Source organism: Lactuca sativa, chromosome 3 (genome assembly GCF_002870075.4).
Source record: "Lactuca sativa cultivar Salinas chromosome 3, Lsat_Salinas_v11, whole genome shotgun sequence".
In the NCBI taxonomy this organism is placed as follows: Eukaryota; Viridiplantae; Streptophyta; class Magnoliopsida; order Asterales; family Asteraceae; genus Lactuca; species Lactuca sativa.
This window is the reverse complement of record NC_056625.2, coordinates 25570804-25573700: the sequence shown is the minus strand read 5'-3', so window position 1 is coordinate 25573700 and position 2897 is coordinate 25570804. Positions and strand designations below refer to the sequence as shown.

Below are 2897 nucleotides of genomic sequence, written 5' to 3'. Positions count from 1 at the left end.
GTGAGTTGAGTAGTAGTAGTAATAGGCTTTCTATGGTTAATTTGGTAAATTCGATATAACAGATTTATAGATGAATTTTGAGATAAGATGTAAAAGGGTTAGTTTGGAAAATGTTTGAAACTTTGAATGGTTTGATTCTTTGTGGTTAAAATTTTAAAATTTTATTTTTATTTATTATATTAAAATTTTAAAATAGCTTTCATTTGAGATGACTGATGAGATTTAATTTAGGTTCATGGAAAAAAGTATTTTTATAATCTACACGTGTATTAAATTTTAATATTTTATATAGGTATGGGCTGTATTGAACCTTGGATTCTTGGCAAAGGGTATTTTACTACATGTGTATTAAAATTTAATAATTTATAACATGGATTGATGTTGTTTGAAGCTATTCTGAATACTAATGTGTTGATGATGAAAACAGGTATCATGTGGCATAAGAATAACAATAAGAATTAGAAACAAGAAGGTGTTCCTTAATAGCAATGTAGTATTAGGTTATATAGTTAGGGAAAACCTCTTAATAATAATGTACAATCAGATCCCCTTAATACCAATGTATTATAATTTTTTGACTTGATGTTATAGGATGAAATTGATTGTTTTGGTATATATTTGTTTCCATATTTTTATGTTTTGCGTAAATGAGTATCGTAAATACGCGTCATAAATGTATATCGTAAATGGTTGCTGAAGTTTATGACACGCAAATGTGTGTCATCTTCATTTATTAAAGGGGATTTAATGATACGCTATACGTGTCCTAAACTCGCGTCATAAGGTTACGACACGTAAATGCATGGCAGCTTCCTTTATGACTAGGCCTTCCTTGATATGCAATGCGTGTCGTAATTGTGTGTCATAAATGCGTGTCTTAAATAGACGATGCGCAAAAGCGTGTCGTCTTTCGTTATCATAGGGCCTTCCTTAAAAACGTATTTGCGTGTCGTCCGAGCGTTTTACGACACGCATTGCATGTCGTAAAAGGCTGTTTTTGTAGTAGTGAAGATCTCGTGAATACAATTTCATAGATTTAAAGATGGATGAGAATTGAATTCGTATGAGAGAGTTATGATTTTTATATGGATTTTAACAGTCTAAGCCCTTTAAAAATATAAAATTAAAAATATGTGACATCCCCAAATTCACGGCCAGAAAGGACCGATTTGTTTATGCTTTATTTGAAAATCAGAGTATATTTTTAAAGAAATATATTGCGGAATTTGTTCCAAAAAATATGATAAAGAATTTATCAAAGCATTTCCGAAAAAATGTATTATATTAAAAACCTCGGGATATCATTGTTAATACAGATCAAAGGCATAAACATAAACAACATAGGACTTATAATATCTATTTATACTAGTGGCCTATAATACATTGATCTCTCATCAGAACATCACTCTTGTGCTCTCTTGCCACTACGTGTATACGAGAAAACTGAGTGGGTCAAGCTTGTGAGTCTGGTAAGCACATAGGGTTTTCAACCCACAATAATTAAGTTTATTAATTTCATCAAATCAAACAGCCCGATTACCCGTTCCCGTTATCCTCACTTTCTGTCCCTAGAGCATCTAAAGTAAGGGACCTATCCTAAGGATAGTCATCGGGATGGGCACTACTGCTAAGGGGGTTCCTCAGACATATATGTTCGTAAGGCAACCATGAGGGGGATGGAGTACACCGGTGAACACATCATTCACAAACACCTACAGGTTGCGAGTCTGCCAACACTCCACTAGACTGTCTAGAATAGTCTGTGGTCATCATCTATACTCCGCTAGATCACTAGATCATCGTAAAAAATCGAGGCCTCTCATCATTTTAATTCATCACATACCAACTATTTCATCTACCCATGTTTTACCCCCAACATATTTGTAGATATAAAATACATATACAGTTTAAATCATTTAAAACATTTATAAAACGTTCATCCAACATATAAATCAGGTAAACAGATAATATGCACACATAGCACGTAATTTATATAAAATACTTCATATATATATATATATATATATATATATATATATATATATATATATATATATATATATATATATATATATATATATATATATATATATATATGTAAGATGAAAGTAACTATGAACTCACCTTAGTAGCGTGAGTCTAACTACAGGTCATAACTTATGCGTTACAACTCGGATTTTGGCGTTCTTTATATCCCCGGAATCCTTGTCCCGACCACTACAACTTTCTTCATAGATATTGGGTCTATCTATTATTTTATTTTTGATGCTCATTTTTATTCTTAACTTATTATATCTTATAAATAAGTATAATGCACATAAAATCACATAATATTCTAATAATTCCTCTTTATTACTTCAAAGTAGGTTATAATTGTTGGCCCTAACTATTACACCAGTATACAAATGCTTAGCCTAGAAACATGGGTGTTACAAAATAAAGTGAGAATTAACTGACGTAGTCTAAATAAAAGTTGTAGAAATCTTCGATATCTACACGTGGATATAAAGAACATCGAAAATGAAGCTCGTATGAGAGATATACGATTTTTATAATTTTTCGTAATGCAAAACTCGTAGGGTAGGTGGCGCGTCGCGCGGACCTTCTAGAAGCACCAATGTGGACTAACATGACAACGACACGTGGCAGCAAGGGGGGAGCCGACCATGTCACCAGATGCGGCACCCCCTAAATTCCTATAATTAGTCTGAAAAATCCACTCTTTCTTCACAAATTTCTTATATTTCTTTCATTTTCTCTCAAAATTTTATCACACTCTTGAGGCTCTAGTTTTGGAGTTTTTAGGAGCCGGTAGACAGGCTGTTGAGCACCAGAGAGCCCGATGAAATAGAGCTTTGGTTTCAAAGTTCAGCCAGCATAATTTCTCATTTTTCGAT

At 32.8% G+C, this 2897-nt stretch overlaps 1 long non-coding RNA gene across 6 annotated transcripts in view; it reads left to right on the top strand.

Annotated features, from left to right (window-relative positions):
• Window positions 1-613, top strand: part of LOC111884191 (uncharacterized) — a 3227-nt gene extending 2614 nt beyond the window's left edge. For 4 of the 6 annotated variants that reach the window (XR_008230670.1, XR_008230671.1, XR_006189012.2 and 1 more), the window contains one exon: window positions 1-135. This exon is cut by the window's left edge and continues 103 nt beyond it. This is a non-coding gene — a long non-coding RNA (uncharacterized LOC111884191). Of the gene's footprint in view, window positions 136-292; window positions 330-427 lie in introns of those variants that run through there. The other 2 variants (XR_002847622.3, XR_002847623.3) reach the window with 2 other exon arrangements.
• Window positions 614-2897: the final 2284 nt, after the last annotated feature.